Genomic DNA, 11079 nt, shown 5'->3' on the forward strand with positions numbered 1-11079 from the left:
ATTTACTTCCGCTGTAAATTAATAGTAAAAAGTAAATATCCCAGACCCTTTGGGGTTGGGGTATTAGAGCATAGATTATAGGTTCTGTAGACTTTAAGAAATAATTTTACCAGAGCATAGACATACCCATGATGTGGGTAGGAACGAGTAAGTTAGGATATTTTTCTTTTGCCTATAACTTTGATTAAATTTTAAAGATAAAGTTATGATTTTGAAATAACTCTGGTCCTTTCCCTCAGAATGGACCCAAGGAACAACAATGTGAGTGCTGAAGGAAACGAGAATAATACAAGTACTTGCAATGGAGAAGACATCAATGCTACTACATTGTTGCGTGATGTGGCACAAGTCATGAAGGAATTTCTGTGGAACTCCAAGGATCAGAATGATCCACCAACCCATGAAGGTTGTACGATTGAACAGTTTAATCGAATGCACCCTCCGACTTTCGAGGGAATAGCCTATCCAATTGCTGCAAAAGATTGGATGCAAGCAATGGAAGAAATACTACGAGTCCTTTATTGTACGGACGAACAGAAGGTGCTATATGCCGCCTATAAAATGACTGGTGAGGCCAAACACTAGTGGAACTTGAAAAAGTTACTCCTAGAGGAAGGACCAAATCTAACCATCCTTACGTGGGAGCATTTTAAGGAAGTATTCTTTGAACAATTTTTCCCCAAAACCACCAAAGATGTGAAGGCGAGGGGGTTTTTGGAGTTAAAACAAGGAAATATGAACATACAACAATATGTAGCAAAATTCATTGAATTATCCCGATTTGTACCATATTTGGTTCCAAATGAATCAAAGAAGGCCCAAAAATTTGAAGAAGGCTTGAACTCAAGGATTAATGAAATGGTAACAGTATTCAAGCTCGAAGACTTCTCTAAGTTGGTAAACAAAGCAACGAAGGTAGAAGAAAGTCTACAAAGGAGTGCGGAGATATCTGACTAGAGAAAGAGGCCCATGCCACAAGGGTTTCACTCTGGTAGAAATCAAGGACCTTGGAAAAGGAGCAACAACAACAACAATGTGGGCCGAGGGCAAACAACAAGAAATCCAAACAATGCACAAAGAACCCCTTGTCCAAAATGCAACAAGTTACATGGGGGAGAGTGTCGAGCCGGATTAGGGGTCTATTATCAGTGCAGTAAATGTAGTCATATGCAATGAGAATGCCCACAAAACAACTACAACCCAAATCAACAAAGAGGAAGCAACCAAGCACCTCGAAACAACAATCAACAGAACATCGCTCAGGCAAGTGTCTATGCCCTCACTCCAGGAGATGCCGAAAATACTATGATGTGGTGACAAGTATTATTCCCATATTCTCCAAGAAAGCAGTAGTATTATTTAATTTTGGAGCCACACACTCCTTTATATCTACAGCTTATGTTAAAATATGTGGGGTAGAGACTTGGCCATTAGAAACTGAGTTATCTGTGGTTACACCAATAGGAACTTCGGTAGTATGTAGAAAAATACTTAAAGGTTACCCAATTTGTATTAAGGAAAAAATACTACCGGCTAACTTAGTAGTGTTTAGTATGCACAGGTTTGACATAATTCTTGGGATGGATTGGCTAGCTTCTAGTTATGCTAGTATAAACTGCTATAATAAGGAGGTGGTGTTTAGACCTCCTAGAGAGCAAGAATACAAGTTCAATGGAACTCGTGTATGCCCTTCACCACAAATATTGTCGGCTATCCAGGAAAAGAGATTACTTTTGAATGGATGTCAAGGGTACCAAGCATATGTGGTGGAGGCACCAAAGGAAGAATTGAAGCTCGAGGATATCCCAATAGTAAAGGAATTCTCGGATGTATTCCCTAAGGATTTAAGTGGGCTACCTCTTGACCGTGAAATCAAGTTTGTTATAGACCTACTACCAGGGATGACACTGATATCTAAAGCTCCATATAGAATGGCACCGGTAGAATTGAAAGAACTGAAGGAACAATTACAAGAGCTGCTGGACAAGGATACATCAGACCCAGCATGTCACCATGGGGAGCACCAATACTGTTCGTTAAAAAGAAAGATGGATCGATGAGAATGTGTATTGATTATCGGGAAATAAATAAAGTGACCATTAAGAACAAGTACCCAATACCTCGCATAGATGACTTGTTTGATCAACTCCAAGGAACACAAGTCTTCTATAAAATTGACCTCTGATCAGGGTACCATCAAGTGAAAATCAAATCAGAAGATGTTCCAAAGACTACATTCCGAACGAGATATGATCACTATGAATTCTTAGTCATGCCATTTGGACTGACCAATGCTCCTGCTGCCTTTATGGACCTTATGAATAGGGTCTTTCGTGAATATCTAGATCAATTTGTTATGGTCTTCATTGATGATATTTTGATTTATTCAAAAAGCCCCCAGGAACATAAGAACCATTTGAGGCTAGTACTCAAAGTACTAAGAGAAAAAAAACTTTATGCCAAACTTACGAAATGTGAGTTCTGGCTAGAAAGAGTTGCATTCTTAGGGCACGTGATATCTAAGAATGGTATTTTTCTGGACCCAAGTAAAATAGAGGCAGTAGTGGATTGGGCGAGACCGAAGAATATTCATGAGATCAAGAGTTTCTTAGGTCTGGCAGGATATTATCATCGATTTGTGGAAGGGTTTTCTAAAATATATAGTCCTCTGACGATATTGACAAGAAAGAATGTGAAGTATGAATGGACTGATGAATGTGAGCAAAGCTTTCATGAATTAAAGCAACAACTCATCATTGCCCCGGTGCTGACAATTCCATTAGGCGAAGATGGTTTTGTGATCTACAGTGATGCATCTCGAAAAGGGCTCGGGTGTGTAATAATGCAACAGGGGAAGGTCATTGCATATGCTTCTCGACAACTCAAGAAGTACGAGAAGAATTATCCCACACACAATTTGGAACTAGTAGCTATGGTATTCGCACTAAAGATCTGGAGACACTATCTCTATGGTGAAAGGTGCGAGATTTTCGCAGACCATAAAAGTCTCAAATGCTTTTTCACACAAAAAGAATTAAACATGAGACAGAGAAGATGGTTAGAATTAATCAAAGATTTTCCCCCGGGAAAAGCCAACGTGGTAGCAGATGCATTAAGTTAAAAGTCAATGAATGCGTCAGTCTTGGCAATGGTGACCCAACATCAAATTATGATGGACCTGGAAAGATTTGGTGTGGAGATAGTGGAAGGAAATCATCAAGCTCTCATTGCTAATCTGGTAATCCAACAAACCTTACCGGAAAAGATTAAAGCTACACAAATGGAAGATGCAGAGTTAGTGAAGATTATGGGTAAGGTACAGAGTGGACTGAAGGGAGACTTTAACATCTCTGACGATGGAGTTTTGAGATTCCAAACTAGATTGTGTGTGCCTAATGACAAAGATATCAAAAGAACAATCTTGGAAGAAGCTCATCGATCTATTTATACAGTGCATTCGGGAAGCACGAAGATGTATCGGGACTTGAGAGAGTCTTTTTGGTGGAATAACATAAAGAGAGAAATTGCACAATTTGTGGAACAGTGTCTTACTTGTTAGCAAGTAAAGGCTGAGCACTAGAGACCAACAGGACCACTGCAACCACTCCAAATTCTTGAGTGAAAATGGGAGCACATCTCCATGGATTTTGTAATTGGGCTACCTCCAGCACTCCATGGACAGAACGCCATCTGGGTGGTTGTTGATCGTCTAACGAAGACCACTCACTTTATTCCAATCAAAGTTAACTACTCTATGACCAAGCTTGCAGAGTTATATGTTTAAGAGATAGTTAGACTACATGGTGTGCCCGTGTCTATCGTATCAGATCGAGATCCACGATTCACATCACAATTCTGGAAGAGTTTGCAAAGAGCCTTGGGATCACAACTTACCTTTAGCACAACATTTCATCCTCAAACTGATGGACAGTCAGAGAGAACCATTGAGATATTAGAGGATATGTTGAGAGCTTGTGTACTAGATTTCAAAGGAAGTTTGATTCAGTATCTACCGTTAGTTGAGTTCGCCTATAACAACAGTTATCATTCCAGCATAGAGATGGCACCGTATGAAGCGTTATATGGTCGAAAGTGCCAATCCCTATTATATTGGGATGAGGTTGGCGAACGACGAATTTTAGGTCCCGAGATTATACAAAGGACCTCTGAGAAAATTAAGCTCATCCGGGACAAAATAAAAATCGCTCAAAGTCGGCAAAAAAGCTGTGCAAATACCCGTCGGCGGGAGTTGGAGTTTGAAGTGGGGGATAATATATTTTTAAAAGTAGCTCCAATGAAAAGAATCATGAGGTTTGGGAAAAAATGGCAAACTAAGCCCCAGGTATATTGGACCATTCGAGGTATTGGAGAAGATTGGTCCAATCGCTTACAGAATTGCCCTACCTCCTGCACTATCAAGAATTCATAATGTATTCCATGTCTCAATGTTAAAGAAGTACATTCTAGACCCTTCTTATGTGATAAATTATGAGTTGTTAGAAGTTAGTGACACTCTATCATATGAAAAAGTACCAATCCAGATTTTAGACAAGAAGGATCAGGAGTTGTGCACAAAGAAGATTTCACTGGTAAAAGTGCTCTGGCACAACCATGACATTGAGGAAGCATCATGGGAATTAGAAGTAGAAATACGCCAAAAATACCATATCTTTTCGACGATAGCAGGATCGGATAAAAGTACAACATTATACAAGGTACTCATTTAAATCTTTGTACATTTCGAGGACGAAATTTTTATGAGGGGAGGATGTAATAACCCAAAAAAAATAAATAAATAAAAAATAGAATAATAATAATGGTCATTTAGTTAGTATCAAAACGAAAGTGTTTCTCTGCTAGGATCCTTGATTCCATGTTTGATGCCTAAGAAAGACCCTGTCTAAGCGAGTGCTCAGAGACCATTGCGGCCCAGTCGCTCCTTGGAGGTCGGCCTGGTCAAAATGGAATTTCATAGGATAAAACAGGATAGACACTGTTTATGTACGTAAATAAGTACATAAAATAATGTTTTGACTGACATAATTTGTAGAAATATATGATAAAATGATAATAATATAGGTATCCTATGTGGGGCCCACAAGACTATGTGGGGCCCACATGAGTCTTGAAGCCGTGTGGAGGTTTACACTAGTCTCGAAGCTGTGTAGGGCTCATAAAATCGTATGAGGATTATTGGAGTTATGTAGGATCCACTTGGGTCTCGAAGTTGTGTGGGGCTCACATGAGTTTTCAAAATTCAAATTTAATTCTTTTTCAAAAATAAATAATAAAATAAATAAATACTAAAAATAGTTTAAAAGTAATAACAATGATAATAATAATAATGATAATAATGATTAAAAAAATAAATAAAATAAATAAATAATTAATTAATTAAGTAAGTAAGTAATTAATTAAAAATTAATTAAATAGGAGTGGTGGCAAACACTCCCACATGACCTCCATCCCCATCCCACTTAGCCCATACCTAGTCTATCCCTTACTCATTCTTTAATTTTTTTACGAAAATTATAATTTCATCCATCTTCCCATACTTTTATAAATTCTATTTCTTCCCCAAAATTTTCCTATAAATAGTAAACTCTCAACCTTCATTTTTCACAACAATTTTTCCAAGAAAGAGAAGGATTAGTGAGTGAAAGAATTAGTGGTAAAGAGAATTTTTTAGTAAGTTCTCACTCATTCACTCTTTCTGATCTCATTTCTTAGAGATGATTATTGTGTTTGTAGCACAAGGTAAAAGAAGAGGTAAGTAAATTTGATTATGTTAGTTTTTTTTATTTAAAATTTATACCCGAGTTTATTTTGTAAGTAAATTTCAATTATGTTAATTAGTTCCATAAAATTTCCATGAGTTTATTTTTACGTATATTTAATTATACTAGTTCTATCTTTATTATACTTGTATTTATTTTTGGGTTAAGAAATGTTCTAATCCACTTGGGTAAATTTTCAGTATTTTTTTCTATTCAAAACAAAAATTATATATATTTTTAACACAAAAATTGTGTGGCATGAGTTTATTTCTATGTTACATTTTATTTATGAAAATATGAGTAAAGATGAGATTTTCACGATATTATTTTAAATTACATAAATTATAACAAGATGATTTTAAAACCCCTTATGGCAACGAAAATTCAAAGTTACAGATATTCGATACCGCAACTTAAAGTTTAAACGGATCAGAGTGCACCCACACTGTTTGCAGAGTGATAATTTATGTTAGTAGATTTTTCTTGAGTGCACACTTGGTTCTAGATCAGGATTTAATAAGGAAAATCTCACTCAGTGTTTACATACTTGATTTAGTTTGATCGGCCAACCAGCTAAGTCCATTCTTCAGACTGCACAACCCAGTCATGAGGGTAAACATGACTTACGACAAATAGGTCTAAGAGTGGTTTTTATAATATATGTTTATACATATTTAATTACGTGTACAAAGGTATTGATAATTTGAAGGAAAAGTGTAAGTGTACATGAAAATTATCATTCTTGTGCTTAAATGACGATCTAAAGAAAACGTATAAGGAAAAGTATATATATGTTTATCATTAAATATTTTTACAGTTTTAAAGTTAAAAGTTTAATTTAACAGTTAGTATATGATTATAAAATTTTACTGTTGTAATTAATAACAAAAGTTTTATGCAGAAATTTTTAAATTTATATTTATTCTAAAAGTAGTTTTGAAGTTATAGTATTAAATATTGTTTTACGAAATTTTTTAAAAGCTCATTTTGGCCACACACTAATAATAATCTTATTTACTTACTGAGTTTCGTCACACTCCAATTATATTTTTATTTCAAATAACTCTGAGGGGCATGTCAGAAATCAGGTTTAGCAAGCATGCGGGCGGAGATAGAAAAATAAAGATTGATTAGAAATATTCGTATAATACCAAATATTTATGCTTGTGTAATTTTTCTTTTTTTGAAATAAATGATTGTAATATGGATAATTAGCGCTCTAGTTTAATAATTGAGTTTATTTACTTCCGCTGAAAATCAATAGTAAAAAGTAAATATCCCATACCCTTCGGGGTTGGGGTATTACATTAATAGTACTTGATTCCCAACAAATGGAGAACCCGAACTTGACTACTTAAAAAAAAATGGGACTCCATTAAAATTCAAAGGGACTTAATTAAAATACCGGGACTCAATTTAGAAGATCAGACTTTTCAAAAAGGGTCCTCCAATTTTCGGGATTCGAAGTCAACTTTTATTACACCGGGTCTCCTCAGGATAGCCTAGTTCAAATTGGGGTGTCGACACTTATCCTTATATTTTCTTTTCCCTTTGTAAGATTTGGAAGGATTTGAATACTTTCTCTTTTTCCTTTTGTAATAATCTTTATCAGAATTTTTATAATATCTTTTAGATGTCTTCTTATGAATCTTCTTATGATGTTTATGTCCTTTTGAAGAAGCTTGAATTTTTTCGTATCTATATTGAGTACAAAAATCTCCTAATTCTCCTTTATTTCTTTTGAATTCACTCTTCATTTGAGATTGTATTTTTAATTCATTACAAAGTCTTAATCCTTCATGATTAATGACACTAATTATTTGTCCATAAGTAATTCTTTTGTAATCTGTTCCTAAAGTATCTTTGAGTCTATCTCGTACTCTTTGAGGAAATAATTTTGGTAATCCTCCTATGAATTTCTCTTTCCAAAATCCACTTCTTCCATCTGGTCTACTTAAAACTTTTACAAGAAAAATATCCTTGTACCATGAAAAATCTGATAATTTTGGACAAGTTAGATTGACAAGGATAACACTATTTTTCTTTACTAAGTCATTTGGTTCTCCAACAAAAGCTTTTAATATAGTCCATAGTAATGCTGAGACAACATCACTAACCTGGGTTGGTTAACCATTTTCTTCTTTTATTTTAATTGCTCCAAAAATACTTTCTTTTTCATTTTGAGTGAGATAGTTGTCCCACCAAGATCTTAATGATCCATTCAAACCTTGAACTACTAATTCAACAATAGTAATTTCTGATGTTCCATGATCGCTGTATTTTTAAGCAGCTGCTGTTAATGACATTTGTTGAACAATTTTGATTACTTGATATTCAGTGAAACCATCAAGATTCCATTCATAAAGTGATCATCCACTAAAACTTTTTTCCTCTTTTGTGGGTTCATCTTCAAATAATAAGCTTGGAAAAGTTGGTTTTTTGTAATAAGTTCTTTGACTTTTATTCTTTCAAGAATTATTGTTTATTTTATTAATCTCATAATTTTCTTCTTTAAAATTTTCTTCTAACTTTTGAATTGCTTCTTCTTTGCTTAAAACATTTAAATTACATTTTTTAAACATTTCTTCAATCTTTCCTATAATCTTTTCTTCTTTAGATTCAAATTTAAAGTCTATATCAGGTATTGAGAAATGTTTGAACAAAGGTGGTGTTGGCCTAATAAGGCTTACAATTCTTATTTTGATGATAACAAATCAAATGATATATTTAATATGTTTTAAGTAAAAATTTTCAAGAAAATAATAGAATTCAAGTGCATAAGAAAGTTCATGGATTACAAAGAGCATGAAGAATGAAGTCATATTGAGAAAAGCTCAAAGGAAAGAATGCCACTACAAAGATGATGGAAGAACAAGTTTGAAAACTAAATTATACTTTTAAGGATATTCTCAAATGTAAATACTTTAAAGTAAATCTCAAGTATAAAGAAATTTGAAGCTCATAGAAAGTTAAAAATATATTTTAAACATATACTTTAAAGAATAATTTTTCAAATCAATAAAAAGAAAGGGTTTAAGAAAAGAAATTTTTTTTAAATACTGAAAGGCCAGGCTACTGCCAAATTAAAATAAAAGTCTTTTTAAAAGTCAGTAGTTAGACAAGCGACTGCTTAAACTGATAGGCACCTGTGTGAACAAATCAGGCGACTGCCTGCATTCTGTTTTGAAAATTGCTTTATGAAAGGCGACTACCAAGTCGTGGCAGGCGACTACCACTCGAACATTTGTAATAAATTTCTCAACGAAAAGATTTTTTGAACCACGTTTTTTAATACATTTATTTTAAAATATTTGAAAATGAATTTTAGAAATCTTTGGGAGTAATGGATGATTTTTAAAGCCTCTATGAATAGTCTTAATCTCAAAGAAAAAATATATACAAGAGAAAGAACTTTGATGAAATATTCAAAAGAATTTTGAAATTGAGAAATCCTCTCAAGTTTCCAGATCTAGTGCTTTTCAACAACTTTTCTGGTCCAGAGATATTCAGAGGCTTTTAGATCAAAGTAAGTTTTTTAAAGGTTTTAGATCAACTAATCTTTAAGTATTCAAAATTTTGTTTTCAAAGGATCTAAAATTCTTTCGAGATAAAATCTCTGATCTGAAATTGATTTACAATCTGAAGCTAAGTTTTCCAACGATTAAAATCTTTTATCTTCTTTGGAAAATTATTTGATAATCCATACCAAGTAATTGAGCTTGAAATTTCTTATATGAATTACTTTGAGGTATAAAGTGAGTTGATTGGTGTATTAATTCACTCTACTGTGAGAGTTCTCTTTTGTACACATATTCCTTTGTTATTTTTCTTAAACGATTTTGAGTTGTTGAATCGTTGAACCAAATAAGGGGTTGTTATTTGGATAGGCGGGCTCTAGCCTAATTGAAGGAGTGTATTGTAAGTTGGTATTGTTCCACCAGGTAAAAGAACTGATATAGTGAAATCCTTTGGTTTTTTTGTCAAAGGCGAGGACGTAGGCTGTGTTGAAACCGAACCTCATAAAAATTATTGTCTCTTTCTCTCTACTTTAATTTACATACTTTATTTGCTATTATTATAAAATTTATAAGTGCAGATTGTAGGATCTAAATTGAGAAGGGTACAGAAGTTCTTGATCAATAGAAAGTACGTTTTGATTAATTTATTGCGGAAACCCAAAAGGGGAGTACGTTGATTAATTTGCGGAAATCTTAATCAAGTAAAGTGTATAATAAAAGGTTACAGGGAAAGCAACGAAAGGCTAAATATTATTGATTGATTGATTACATTGATTGAATTATTATTTTAAATTCCAATTTTCTTAAGTGTTGTTATACATTGTATTTTTCTGGATTATTAAAATTAGAAAGTTTAAAAATGAAATAAAATTAAAAGATTTCCAATTCACCCCCCCTCTTGGAAAGCTATTCTTCATTTCAGGTGGTTGTTTATTAATTTTACTTGACTCTCCTTTTTCTAATTATTATTTTTAACTTCTAACTTTTCTTCCAAAAGATTTTCCATCCTTGTTGTTTGGTTTGCAAGTGATTGTAACATTTGATTGGCGTAATTATTTTGACAAACTAATTGATCAAATTCATTATTCGTATTCTTAACTTCTTTGTAAGGTGATGCAATAACTTCTTGCCTATTCCTAACATACGTAAAAAATAAGATATTTCTTTTAATCTTTTGCATTTCTTCTAACCAATCTTCTCTTATTTTTTCTCTTTCTTCCTAGTTGTATTTTTTTAAAAATTCATCTCTATTTTTCTTGTTTAACTTATGTTTATAATCTTCTCTTAAAACTTCCATATTTGGTTCAAACTTTTTATTTATCATTAATAAATTTCTTCTTTGATTTTCTTCTCTTAAAGCTTCTCTTTTTTCTTCATCAAGGGCTTGGGACATCGTTGGTGAATTAGACTCTTCAAAATAATATCCTTGAGGAACTTCTGGTTCGAAATTTATTCCCTTTAGTTTGTAATACTTATTATGCTTTGTATAAACACTTGAAATACTTTTTCTTCCTAAGTCTTTTGTTATATTTGATCTTGAGGATTGACTTATACTTCTGCTTCTTGTTAATAAAGATTGAAAATTAATCTTGACATTTCCAGTTTGATCTTGACTAATACATGTAACAATTGTCTTTTGAACACTTCTAATTTTTTTATCAGCATTTTCATTAAGATTGTCAAACTCTCATTCTCCCCGAATTTGAATCTCATGCTAAAAAAGTTTCTTTGGTTAAGATACCAACGTGGTTCTTTCATTACTAGCTTGTAATAAAAGAGTCTCA

The sequence above is a fragment of the Malania oleifera genome, chromosome 5 (genome assembly GCF_029873635.1).
Source record: "Malania oleifera isolate guangnan ecotype guangnan chromosome 5, ASM2987363v1, whole genome shotgun sequence".
In the NCBI taxonomy this organism is placed as follows: Eukaryota; Viridiplantae; Streptophyta; class Magnoliopsida; order Santalales; family Ximeniaceae; genus Malania; species Malania oleifera.